The sequence below is a fragment of the Aethalodelphis obliquidens genome, unplaced genomic scaffold, assembly GCF_003676395.1.
Source record: "Aethalodelphis obliquidens isolate GAN/ISIS:26980383/991018 unplaced genomic scaffold, ASM367639v1 scaffold9, whole genome shotgun sequence".
In the NCBI taxonomy this organism is placed as follows: domain Eukaryota; kingdom Metazoa; phylum Chordata; class Mammalia; order Artiodactyla; family Delphinidae; genus Aethalodelphis; species Aethalodelphis obliquidens.
The window spans coordinates 22,928,593-22,942,932 of NW_020837953.1; the positions used below are offsets into that span (position 1 = coordinate 22,928,593).

General features: G+C 50.9%; 1 pseudogene; it reads right to left on the reverse strand.

Annotated features, from left to right (window-relative positions):
- Positions 1-324: 324 nt before the first annotated feature.
- On the reverse strand, positions 325-1,730 carry LOC113621432 (acylphosphatase-1 pseudogene; annotated as a pseudogene).
- Between the last annotated feature and the right edge of the window lie 12,610 nt (positions 1,731-14,340).

The window sequence follows — 14,340 nt, forward strand, 5'->3', positions numbered from 1 at the left end:
GTGCTGTTTCCTCTGCCAGGAATGTTCTTCTCTCAGAGTCCTATATCTTCTTGCTTCTCTATTTCTTAATAATTATTGTTTATAGTATTACAATATTGTAAATGTTATCAATATTTTTAAGGCTCTAGTGTGTTTTTATTAGAATTAGATTAGAATTGTGTGCAGTTGTAATCCTATCATACGTAAAATATACAGTAACATTCGTGTACTTGATACTAAAATAACTTACAGGTAAATTCTAACACAACACAGAATAGGTCTACCTCTATTCACAGTAAAAAACAAAGCCACTGAATTTATCTTGGAAAATTTAAATTCAGGCCATTATTTCACAATTTGGAAAGCTGAGCAGTCTGACTTTAAGATGACTTTCTCACTGTTGAAGCTGGCCCTGTCGGTGTGTGATCTGAGACCTCCTTGGGTCTCAAGCATTCCTGCGGATGACGCACCTCAGAGATGGGACCCTGAAATTGGCCTTGTACTGTGTTCCAGTCGGTACTCTGGATCCAGCCTCCCAATCCCAGCTTTTTACCTTCAACCTGACTGTACTCGTGGACCATCACCCCCAGCACCTTCCCCAAAATGTCACAATCCACTGATATCAGGGCGTCCCCTTCTGCAATGCTCAAACCCTCCCTGTCTTCCTTGCGGGCCTCTGGGATCACATGGGTGACCACCACGCCAACGATTCCCCCAGCTGGGAAATTGGCTGAGCTCTGAAGCTGAGGGCGGCTAAATACTATTTACAAATGATAAATACGTCTTTGTTTATCAGAGAGGGCTTCCCGAAACAGCTCATCTAAAACACCTCCCCATCGCTATCCCTTCCCCCGATTTATTTTCCCATGTAGTATTTACCACTGGCTGTCATTTCCTTGTGGGTCTGTTCACTGTCTCTCTTCTGGACACACAGGGTTTGCATCTGGTTTTGCTCTCCTTTGTGTTCCCCATACAGTAGCCATGCCTGGCCCAGGGTAGATATGTTAGGGGAAACACTGACTGAAACCACCCGCCCTGGCCAGGCAAGATAGTAGCCACTGGCATGAGCTATTGTAACAACAGGAGGTCCTGGTAAAAACACAGAACTGACAAGTCACCACCAACAATAAGAATTCCGGAAAGGTCAAAAGGAAACAGGAGATGCCAGTCCATATGTTCTCCCAGAATCCTTCTCGCTGGAATCCATCTTGGCTGAGCGACGTGTGCGCCACCAGGAAGGACCTTGAGTCAGAATGATTGGCCAGAGACAACCCAGAAACTAATCCCATCACCATAAAACCCGAGACTGCAAGCCACGTAGCAGAGCGTTCCTCCTGGGTTCCCTTACCTTCCTGCCCTCCACCCGGGTGCCCCCTCCCAATAAAGTCTCCTGCTTTGTCAGCTCATGTCTCCTCGAACAATTCATTTCTGAGTGTTAGACAAGAGCCCACGCTCAGGCCCTGGAAGGGGTCCCCCTTCCTGCAACGGATACTTAGTAAAAAGTTGTTGAATGAATACCAGCCATGGGACTCGGGGCTTGAGCTGCTGGGGGACAATGGGAGAGGCAGGTGTTTAGGTCCGACACAGCGGCTCCCATCCCACCTGCCAATCAGACTCACTGCTGCGAGGATGTGGGTCCTTGGGGCTGCCACTTGACCCCCTTCACTCTCATTTTTATACAATAACATCTCACCTTTATTGAGCACGGCTCCATACCGGGCTCTCTTCCGAGTGCCTTGTGTGGATGACATTTAATCCTCACGACGATCCTGTGAGCTGGGCACCAATCGTGTCCCCATTTACAGATGTGGAGACTGACGCACAGGCATGTGAAAGCTTGCCTGAGACCAAACAGCTAGTGAGTGGAAAAACTGGGATTTGAACCCAGGTGGCTCTGGCTCTAGAACCCCTGGGTGCTAGAGTGTTTCCCGCTCTACTAGAATCGGAAGGCACTGGCCCAAGTCATACAGCTCCTTTTGGAGAAGCTGGGCTAGAACTCAGGTATCCTGACTCCAGGATGGGACTCCTTTCATAACCTCAGGCAGCGTGGGAAGGGCTGGGTGTTGGGAGTCAGCCCGACCTGGATTCAAATCCTTCTCCCAACCATTCGGCAACTGACTCCAGTCCTGCTGGGCCCAGTGGCTTGGGAGCCGAGTATCTGCCCTGATAGCACTGAGCACTGAGGAAGAGAGCAGGGCCACCTGGGTCCCCACGTGTCAACTTCTTGCCTTTTGAGTCTTACCAGAAAGAACTGCCGATCTCAGCAACCAAGAATTCCCAATCTCCCTGCCCTCAGCTTCCGAGGCTGGCGGTCCAGAGCTGACAGTGGCTTATCTGGGTGATGTCAGAGTTGCAGCCATCTGCGTCTTGGCTCCCCAGGCTTGGAGCACCGCTTGCCTATGAATTTTGAAGGCATGGATTATGGGGGAGGACTTCATAAATTTGCAGAGGATCCTCCCTAGCTGTGGACCCATCACTACCTGTTTCCTGGACCTGTTGCCCCCAGTGGTTCAATGTGCCTGGCAGTACCTCGGTGTGGAGTCAATACTGGACTTGGAGTTAGAATACCTGGATGATGTTTAGGCTCTGACACCTGCTTGCTGGGTAACTTGGGGCAAGTTACTCAGCATATCTGGTCCCCGTTCCTCCATCTCTAAAACTGCCTTGCTTTGAAAGGGCTGTTGTGAGGATTTCATGGGATAAAGTAAGTCAGAGCTTCTCCACCTTTTCCACCAAAGCCAAACCTAATGGCAAAAGAGAGTAAAGAGGTACCCTGGGGGTTTGAGGGTGTAGCTTAAAGCAGCCTGCCACAGGCTCACAATTTATCTGAAGTCTTACTGTAGCTAAAAATTTTATGTGCATTTTGGATTCTGCTCCATAATATACCCATGCTGTTTCTTTTAACACAAAGCCAGTGTTTTAAGTTATTTACCACTGGGTAATTTTAATGCCAGCAAGATGGGCCATGTGTGTCACGTGGCTCTGCAAATTCTCTGGCCCATGGATGGGAGCCCCCCAAGGGCTATGCACCTCAGTTTAAGAAGTATTTGTGAACAAAAAGTGCTCTGGAGAAAGCAAAAAATGCTACAAAAAGGTCAGAGATTTTAATGTGACTGTTGGCGGTAATGGGAAGAGGAACAGTGAGCAAGATGGATGAAGGAAGGAGGCAGAAGGAAGGAGGCAGGCAGAGATGGAGGAGTGGAAATGGGGACTGGATGGTGATCAGGCCATGAATGGAAACCCTGCATGGACCAGGCTTCAGTGTTGGTTCCTAGACCTTGCCCATCCTCCTGCTGGGTACACCTCCTCTCTCCCTCAGTTTAGAGGGAGGAGACCTCCAAGCCTCTGTGGTCTATAAATCCCAGAGGGTTTATGTAAAAATTTGGGTGGATCTGGGGTCCGTTCCTAGGGACTGGTCAGCAGGCACAGGAGCTGGACTCCACCCTGGCACTGCTAGGGTCTCCTGTCCTTCCCTACTGGGTGACCAAGGCTCTTGACAGCACTAAAGAGACACTTACCTGTTCACTGGCACAGTCAGCCATATACTCATCCACTCCTTTGGCTTAGGGTGTCTTTCCTCCAATTGCCATCCTCCCCAGAGTGTCTTCTTTAGTGCTGCGGGTTGGCTCTCCATATTCCTTTAATGGCATAGGGTGTAAGATCCCTCCAGCAACCACCCAAAATCCTCCTTGCAGGTCCTTCGTGTAAATACTCCCAGGAGAGCCACAGCAATGTCCCAGAATCCCTCAGGTAAGTATGCAGATTAGGCTCCACGTTAACCTGGGCTAAAGAATGAGCAAAACTTCTTTAGTTTCTTTTTCTGCTCCTCTTGGTATCTTTTCAAAATTGCAAAGCTCCCATGCAGAAATATGCGCACTGCACAATAATACAAAATGTCTGAAAGCAAATATTTCCAAAGAATTGTGGGAGTGCAAGCAAACACCTTCTTTTCTTCCTCTGTTATTTCTGGGCAAAAGCAGATAATGAGTTACCCTTTTCACAATCAATGTGCAGTGGATTTTTGGCTACATTATTCGGAGCAAATATAAACAGGGTAAGTTAAAGGCATAGATTATTACAAAATAAAATTGGGATACGTGAAGCTTAAAACTCTTAATTTTAAACTACTCCTTGCAATCGGCCAGAACTTGATCCTCAGTAATTCTTTGCAAATAGCGTTTGCATTTTATTATTGAATGTGTTTTATAGTGGCGTAGGATGATATTCGGCTCATGTTTTTGTATAAATATAATAAAAGGAGGCTTCCCACTGAACATAGATTTGGGAAATAGTGTTTACTTATTTCTCTCAATTCAAAAGAGTGTGAACTGGAAATTTTTTGTTTCAGTAATTTTTTTTTTTTTAAATACAAAGGCTGTGTATTGTTTCTTTCCACAAAGAACACAAGCCAATCCGGGGACAATTATGGTTTTGTATTTCTCTCTGGGGAGCACTGGCCCCTACTATGAACTTGCGAATCAGCAAACAAGGCTCTGAGCTGCCCAGATGGGCTGTGGACTTGGCACGGAGATGACGCAGAGCCAGGGCTTGAGGCTCAGGACAGGCAGCCTCTCTCCCCCTGGGGCAGGCAGACCTGGGAGAACCTGCAGAGGGTGAGGGTTTTGTGGAATAGAGGCCGAGGGGGGGCGGGCAAGAAGGTAGGCTAGAACAAAGGTATGAGCCAGACACTTCTACCACTTTTCTTTGTGCTTATCTAGTCCTTCCAGAGACCTGCTGAGGTTACAAGGAGGGGAGATTCTGATTTCCGGTGGGCCCTGGAATCTCAAGAGGCCACTTTGGGTCTACAGCAGGTAGGAGACTCTAAAGAAATGGCGAGGAGTCTGGAGTCAGTCAAATCTAAGCCTGATCTGAATCCTTTCTCTACCACTCACTAGCTGTTTGGGTAAGAGGCTTCACTTCTTTGAGCCTCAGTTGACTCATCTGCAGAATGGGATGCTAATTGGACTTGCTTCAAAAGATTGTTATAAAGTTTTGCTGGAGAAAAAAAAAAAAAAGAGAAACCACTTTGCTCGATGCCTGGCCTATATTACTGAGTGTTGCGGTTAGTTCAAGCTGAGATGCAACACCCACACTCAATGGATGTGATAGTTCTGGACTTGGACTTCAGTCTGCCTTGCGTTAGAATTATTTATGTCTGTCTTGATTATAGTTAAGGTAATCAAGGGTTGGGGCATAGGGTTGGGGCAGACTTAGCCCAACTCAGGTGCCTCAAATAGTAATTGCGGTTTGAATTTAATTTCTTTTTTAAACCAGTCACTTCTGCCCTATTCTGTGCCTTCCCTTTGTGAAGGGTGGTTCTGGGGATGGGGGTGGGGGTGGGGGTGGGGGTGGGTGGGTCCACGTTGGCTGCGTTTTCCTTTTAGAATACTCTTCCTGCAATATGTACTTATTACCACCAGGTGGCAGAAGAGTCCCAGGCCGCTTTTGGAAGCCAGAACACAGCAGAGGATTTTCATCCTTGGGAGACATTTAAAAATGGATTTCTATGGGCTTCCCTGGTGGCGCAGTGGTTAAGAATCCACCTGCCAATGCAGGGGACACGGGTTCAAGCCCTGGTCCGGGAAGATCCCACATGCCGTGGAGCAACTAAGCCCGTGTGCCACAACTACTGAGCTTGCGCTCTAGAGCCCATGAGCCACAACTACTGAGCCCATGTGCCTGGAGCCCGTGCCCGCGCACTGCAACGAAGAGTAGTACCCGCTCGCCACAACTAGAGGAAGCCCACGCGCAGCAACGAAGACCCAACACAGCCAAAAATAAATAAATAAAATAAATAAATTTAAAATGGATTTCTATTTATTAAATCAGTGAGATTAACCTACTCACCACCCCAACTTTAAGGACGGCAAGGTAGTGAGACAAAATACAAAGTGTTTGGTGCACTCAATTATCCTTTCTTTATTTTTATTATTATTATTTTTTTGCGGTACGCAGGCCTCTCACCGCTGTGGCCTCTTCTGTTGCGGAGCACAGGCTCCGGACGCGCAGGCTCAGCGGACATGGCTCACGGGCCCAGCCGCTCCGCGGCATGTGGGATCCTCCCAGACCGGGGCACGACCCCGTGTCCCCTGCATCGGCAGGCGGACCCTCAACCACTGCGCCGCCAGTGAAGCCCTATCTTTTCTTAACTAATCCTTAAAGAGCGTCTGATCGAGTGCTTCCATTCCTTTAGGCAAGGCTTTCTCCTCCTTACACACAAGTTTGCTCCACTTGGTCTTACCACTCCCTGGAGTTTCCTCCAGTTCTTGCTTATATTCACTCACTCAGCCAACATTTACTGTTCCTCTTCTCTGCACCAGGCCCCATGAGGGATGCTCTGACCTCAGGAAGCTCACGGCCTTGTGGGGAGGGCAGGGTTATGGAAATAGCAGGAGGTCACAAGCCCAAATGCTCAGTGTCCAGGCAGGTAACAGGGATGAGTGAAGCAGGTCTGGAGTAAGAAGAACAGGGTGTTGGGGGTCTTTGGCCATCTGGAGACTTGAGGCTCATCTAAAGAGGGGCACCTACCACTCAGCTCCACCTGATTGTTGCCAGATCTTCCTATTCTTCAAGAGAAATTACTGTATTGATTTTTTGTGTGTGTGTGTGCGGTATGCGGGCCTCTCACTGCTGTGGCCCCTCCCGCAGCGGAGCACAGGCTCCGGACGCGCAGGCTCAGCGGCCATGGCTCACGGGCCCAGCCGCTCCGCGGCATGCGGGATCCTCCCGGACCAGGGCACGAACCCATGTCCCCTGCATCGGCAGGCGGACTCTCAACCACTGCGCCACCAGGGAAGCCCTACTGTATTGATTTTTAAAATACAAAATTACTTACTTTAAATCTGTTGCTGAGCCAGACTTGGCTCTTGAGCTGTGAGTTTGAGACTGTGAAAGAGAGACGTGAGTATGGGGTGATAGGGCAGTGAGGAAGTTATGTCCAGGGGGCTACAGGGGCCCAGAGGAGGGTGCCCCAGCTCTGCCCGGAGCATACGTTCATTCATTCATTCATTCAGCAATTACTGGTTGCCTTCCTATCATGTGCAGAGCTCTGTGCTGAATGCTGGGGATTCATGATAAGCCCAGCTCCCCTTTCATGGGGCAGAGTAGGGGGGACAGATGTCCAACACTGTGTCACGCTATTTATGGTTTGGCTGTAAACTGGTGTTATCTGAAGGACTGGTGTGCCGTGCAATCAGAGTCTGAGGATGAGTCAGGGAGGGCTTCCCTGAGGAAGTGATGTTTAGTCTGAGATCTGGAGGATAACTAGGAGTTTAACATATTCATTTACCAGGCCAGCCATTTCTTCTTCTAGAGGTGAACTAAATGTCCATTGGGGGAGGGTCATGGTCTGGAGAAAGGGCCATTTCTCAGGCAGGAGTCCCAGATGGTCAGTGTTGGATCCTTTTCCTCCCCTGGAATGTGCTGGACAGAGCAGCAATCCACTGGGGATGAGAAGAGGGACGAGAGAGGTTTCTCCTGCGCTGATCTGGGGCACGTACTGTGGAGGAGGACACCTGGGAGAGGCTGGGAGGAGCAACCAGCTCCTTCAAAGAACCGAGAGAGGGTCCCTGGTCAGTGTTTTGGGAAGGAGGACAGGGCAGAGATGGAAGTATTGACCCCTGGCTCCCAGGGCAAGGAGATTTCAGGTTCTGTGATGAGTGGCGCTTGTAATGGAGCCGAAAGCTGAGGATAGGGAGGGTAAGGATGCTCAGGGCCCACAGCTGCACCAAGAGGGCTCAGAAGTGGGGTACACAGTACCCCCAAGTTTGACATACGGGAGAAAGAACCCACCAGATCTGGCTGCATATCCTGTTTCCCCGCTGCCGAGTTGTGCGATCTGGGGTAAATCACTTCAACTTCCTGAGTCTCAGTGTCCTCATTACGATGGACATTTTACGCTCTGGGTGGTGGAGTAGGGTGATACTGTAGGATCTTCTGTATAAGGGCCTTGCCCTGGGCCTGGCCCACAGCTGGTGGTCAGTATATCTGCGTTCTCCCCTTCTTCCCTTCTCAGTGGTACCACTGTTGGCAGGAAGTTCCTGCCTTCCGCAGTCCTCACATCCACCAATCCAGAACTTGTGTTTCTACCCCCAAGTCCTCAAGGTCACAAGGGACATCCTCAAGGTCAAAGGTCTCCACTCCCGCCCATACCTCCTCTCCACCCCCAGCCTCATCCGGACCTTATCCTGACCACGTTTTTTGCACACATCTCTTTAGAAAACAGACTAAACATTCAAGAGATGACACAACCATACATTTTCCAGTACGTTCTCTTCAGAACTGAGAAAAATAAGTCCATGCTCACTCCCAGCCTGGGATGTCTGGCACAGTGGGTGGTAGAAGGAGGTTCAGCCTCACCCTGGCTCTGACATCCCCTCTCTGTGTGACCTTGGCAGGAAAAAAACTTATGAAAGTGAAACGCTTTGGGAATGCTACTGTTTGTATTGTGTAGAATATAAGGATCAGGAGCTTTTCCTTGGCATTTTCCTACTTTTTTCGGTTGACGCGGAGGACTTGGGTCATTTCCACCCACCTGATTGCTTAATGAGCACAGTCTCCATCAGTCCGTGAACCAGCGCCCTAAGCTTCACCTTCTGCTCAGCTGTGTAAGGCTCCAGGGTGAAGGCAGGAACAGGAGATGATCCTGCTGGAATACTTGCCTCAAGGACGTTCCTTGAAGAACCGCCAGAGTTCAGTGTCGGGTCCTCAGGTTGTTGCTTGTGGGACCGGGGGGCATTCAGCTGCCCTGCCTTGCCCCTCACCCCTCAGCGAGGTTTTAAGATTATTGTAGGTACAAAGCCTCGTGCCTGGCATGTGGGAAGCTCCCCTCAGGCCCTCAGTGGGCCACTGTTATCACTAGGAATTGTTATTTATAAATGAAATCGTGCGTGTGAAGCACGTGCCCATGCCTGACCCACAGCAGCTATTTATCATCGTCCTGCTGTGGTCATCATAAATAATGCACACCACACGCTTGGGGGGTTCAGAGCTGGTCCTCAGTAAAGATTTTTAGGAAGTCCTGGGAGATTCTGACTGTAAACCAGTCTCTGAGGGCCTCTGCATGCCGAGGGCTGAGCGCGCAGTGGTGTGGACGCTACTGACGGTGTGGCTGGCCCGGGGCCGGGCGTGTGCTGATGCCCAGGGCACATTTCCTCCCATTGTTGCCCTCCAGCACATTCTTCGGATCAGAAAACTGGGGAGCCCCAAGCTGTAGTGTCCCTTTTAGTAACTCCTGGGCATGAAGCTGCCGTCCTCTCCACCATCCGAGCTCCCTCCTTCTCCGTGGCTCCTCCGAGCCCTGGGTCTGGGCTGCTGCGTGGCTCCAGCGTGGCCGACTCCTCTGGGCTGTCCTCCAAGCCTCCTTACTCCTCCCGCCCCATGGCCGTCTGCAGATGCACAAGCTCTTGCAGCCTCTGGTTTCAATCTGGAACAGAGCGCACCTGAGGCCCTGATTTGCATCCAGAATCTAGGCTTGGGGAGGGCCCCTCTGGTCTCTGAAGCACCCCTGTCCGTCCCTGTCCCCCAACCCTGGCTCAGAGTGAATCCCCAGCTTCCAGGTGTTGGAACAGTCTTGGCCTGAAATCTGAAGACTTAAGGGTGTGTGCTCAGGGCCCCTGTTTGTCTTCCCAGGAGGCCCCGGGCAAGCTGGTCGTGCTGTTAGACCGCGCCCCGACCCTCTTCAGGTGGACGCACGCACGCTCACACACACCTATGCTCCCTATCATGTGCCCAGGAATTCGAGCACGCACACACACGGGTCCTCACCCAGGCACACCCATACGCAGGGCTACTGTTGCACACTGTGGGAGCTCCAGGTCCGATGCACATATGTGAATACACACCCCTGGGCGCTTATCCTTCCTTACACACTGCAGGTATCATACACCTCCTGCCCTTACTCGGGGACACACATTTGCAGTCACACCCATGCACACACCAAGGGCTGAGTCCCCCCGGGCACCGCTCTCCACACCCTCCCCAAGCACAGACACGTGAAAGTATGCCTTGCAGGTCTGTGTGACCCTCCCCACTCACCCCAGAAGCAAGCAACCCCAGCACACCCCCTCCTCCCAAACTCAGCTCTGGACTGGCAGAACACCCCGTAAGTGCTCAGACATCCCAGCCACGCACTGCTGTTCGGCCCCTCCCTTGGGGACCCCTCACTGAGCACGCTTATGAAAACATTCCTCCCGTGATGGAGTGCTTCCTTTGGGCCTCTTCGGCTTGTAACAGATTAAAAGCAAACAGGTATTTGTCACGGGGAAGTGTACCCAGTTGTGCTGGAAAATGGACTATTTGATGAGTGTGAGAACTTGAGCATGTCACAGAGGGGAGAGCCTGTGTTATTGCAGACTGCCAGGCTGAAGTGGCCGCCGGCAGCGTTATCGGCTGTGGCAGGCATCACCTCCAACTGAAAGGATCCCATTATGGCAAGTAATGGCTTAATCACAGCCAGTTTGTAATGGAGATGACCTCTCTGTGTCCCGCTGGCCTCCCCCAATGGATGGTACCGCTCTACACTGTGACTAACAGCGCTCCGTTCTGCTCTCCTGCCAAAGGGCTACTGGGCCCAGCCGGGACACTGAACCAGGCAGCTATCAGGGGAGGCTGCAGGCAGGAGCGAGGGCAAGAGCGGGGAGAGGAGAAGGGTGCTGAGACCATGGGCCCCATCGGCTTGGACAGGTGGGGAAACTGAGACCCGGAGAGGATGCCTCACAAGGCCCCCGTCTTACTTCTTTTCCCAGAACCTTGCATTTAAAGCAGAAAGCTAGTGAGCAACAGCTTCCATCTGGGGGGCGCGAGAACCTGTGTTTGGCACTTTCCACACCTTATCGTGCTCCAGCCCTAGGAGGTATGGTATTGTCATTGTCCCACTTTACAGATGAGGAAACTGAGGCTCAGAAAGTATACTTGACTAGCCCAAGGTCACAGAGCAGGTAAATAACAAGACTGGGAATTGGCCTCAGGGCTGTGAGCCCTGAAGTCAGCGTTCTTAGCCATTATGTCCGGAGAGCCTCCCATCAGCTTTCAGTAGCCTCGTGCCTCTGGGGGTCCCAGCACCGTCCCCCTTCCCAAGCAGGGCAGGAGCTGTGTGTTCTGCACCCACGTGTTCACATGCCAGGGAGACTTCTGTTTTCTGCCTGGAGGCTGTGTGTACCAGACGTTCACCATCCACCCACAGCTTTCCTGAACATCTCTTAAGTTCAGCCCTTGTCCCTCCAGCTCCCCGCAGCCCCTCATCACTGCCCTGAACAGGAATGGTGAGCACACTGGCGCGCAGAGGCCATGGGGAGGTGTTCCCATTATAGCTTCTTTTTTTTGCGGTACGTGGGCCTCTCACTGTTGTGGCCTCTGCCGTTGCGGAGCACAGGCTCCGGACGCGCAGGCTCAGCGGCCATGGCTCAGGGCCCAGCCGCTCCGTGGCATGTGGGATCTTCCCGGACCGGGGCATGAACCCGCGTCCCCTGCATCGGCAGGCGGACTCTCAACCACTGCGCCACCAGGGCAGCCCCCCCATTCTATCTTGAAGGCAAAGAGGTCAGGCTGGCTGTGGGGCTTTCCAAATGTCCCCAACGTGGTAGCCAGCTGTAGTGGGGCCCTGAAGGTCACTTCAGCTGCAGCCCAAGGTCAGGAAGTCCCTGGTGAGCACAGGAGGCTGCTCTTTGCTTCTGCCCAGACTCTGTGTCCCTGGGGCTGACTCTAGGGGAATCCTGGGGTTCAGGATTCCAGGGCACCACCCCCTTTCCTTCAAGGGGTCCCGCCTGTGCCACTGGGGCAGTTACCAAGCAGAGTCCGGGTTGGAACATCTGGAGACTCCAGCAGGAGGATAAAAGGGCCCTTCCTTCCCTGCCTTCGTTTAGGTCATCAGCATCACATTCAGTGCCTGGAGAAGAGGCTGGAGCTTAGGCAGATTTGGGGTTGAGACCTGGTTCCATCACTTACCTGGACACGTTTCCTTATCTCCCTGAGCCTCAGTTTGCTCACCTGTACAACACCTAAACCTGCCTCGTAGAGGTGTGAGGATTAAAGGACATCACATGTGTGTAGTATCGAAAGTGAACCTGTGACCTGGTCAGGACTATAAGATGTGAAAGACTTTCAGCAAAGCTCCCTGGAGAGAGGCCAGAGGGTGGCTGAGTCGGATCCCAAGAGTGTGGTCTGCGTGCTCTTGAAAACCCACAATGAGATGGTGGTGACGATGGTAGTTAACACTTGTTGAACTCGTACTGTGTGACGGGCATTAGTGCCTCCCACAGATTTCTCGTTTAATCCTCCCCAAACTCTAAGCCATAAGCAACCTATTATTGTTTCCATTTTAGAGATGAGGCAAATGAGGTTAGAGGCCTGGTCAGTGTCACATAGCTAGAAAGTGGAGCTCCTGGATCCAGACATAGGCTGTCTGGCTGAGAGTCTCTGCCTTAACTGGTGCTCTCTACCACGTTGGGGACATTTGGAAAGCCCTACAGCCAGCCTGACCTCTTTGCCTGCGAGATATAATGGGCATACCTCCCCGTTATATCTGGTGAGCACACCAGTGTGCTCACCTTTCCCGTTCAGGGCAGGGGTGAGGGGCTGCGGGCAGCTGGAGGGACAAGGGCTGAAGTTAAGTGATGTTCAGGAAAGCTCTGGGGCCACCGAGAGGTGGGGGCATGGTGGGAGGCCCTGACGCTGAGAAGCTGGCTGAGGGGCAGCAGAGAGAGCAGGTTGGGAGAGTCAAGAAGTGGGGCTACTGGGAATGTAAATGGGTACAGCCACCATGGAAAACAATAGGGAGGTTCCTTAAAAGACTGAAAATAGAGGTACCATGTGATCCAGCAGTCCCACTCCTGAGCCTGTATCCGGAAAAGACAGAAGCTCTAATTAGAAAAGATGCACGTGTCCCAATGTTCATAGCAGCACTATATACAATGGCCAAGACATGGATGCAACCTAGGTGTCCATAACAGATGAACGGATAAAGAAGATGTGATATATATACACGCACACACACACACAGAAGGAAATGTTACTCAGCCATAAAAAGAATGTAATAATGGCCTTTGCAGCAACATGGATGGGCCTAGACATTATCACACTAAGTGAAGTCAGAAGAGAAAGACAAATATCGCGTGATATCGCTTACATGTGGAATCTAAAAAAAGGACACAAATGAACTTATTTACAAAACAGAAACAGACTCACAGACATAGAAAACAAACTTATGGTTACCAAAGGGGAAGGGGGTGTGTGTTGAATATATTAGGAGTAGGGGATTAGCAGACGTGCACTACCACATATAAAATAGATAAACAACAGGGATTTACTGTAGAGCACAAGGAACTCTATTCAATATCTTGTAATAAACCATAATGGAATAGAACCGAAAAATAAGAATACAGATATATACATATATACGTATAACTGAATCATTTTGCTGTACACCTGAAACTAACATAATATTGTAAATCAACTATACTTCAATTAAAAAAAAAAGAAATGGGGCTGCAGAGGTGCTCTTTTTCGCAGGCTGGTCCCGGCCAGTATGCTTGTCTGCAAGGTTCCCTGAGACAAGGCTGCTGCTACCAACAGCGGGGAAGCAGCCACTGAGTTTCATTTACTTGGCAACATTGATTCAACAAATATTTACCAAGTGCCCACTATGTAACAGACACTGGGCCAAGCAGCCACTGAGTTTCATTCACTTAGCAACATTGATTCAACAAATATTTATTAAGTGCCCACTGTGTACTGGCTGGATGCAGTGGTGAGCTAGACAGACATCATTCCTTCCTTCCTGGAGGTAGGCCCTGGAGATGCAAAGAAATGCCAGCTCAGTGCCCTCAGGAGTGTTCGCTAAGGACGTACTCTTGTGCCAGGGACGGATGCATCCCCTCCCGTCATCCTCCTAACGACTCCATGAGGAGATATTAGAGTGATGCCTGTGTTTTCAAACGAGGAAGCGGAGTCTCAGAGACCCTAAGTGACTTGCCCAAGGTTGCACAGCTGGTAAGTGATGGAGCTGAGCCTCGAGCGCAGATCTGCCGGAAGCTTGTGCTTTTCACAGCCACCTGCGTGGCTCTGCTCTCTTGTCTACTGGCAATGCTCCTGCCCATCTGGGGCCCCACTGGGCAGTGGGGTTGGGATTGGGGGCAGCCCTGCCCTCTCCACCTGGAGAGCTGCTTTCTTCCCTCCCTCCCACCTCTCCCCCCATCCCCCAGCTTCCCCCAGCTCCCACTGTCTGGACCTTGCCTGCTCTGCAGTGGGGGAGAGCTTATTCTCATGCTAATTGCAAAACTAATTGTTCTTATTGCAAAATCCATTATATAGTATATTTATATTGCAGATAATGAGCTGTTTGGATTAAATAGCTCACTAAAAGTC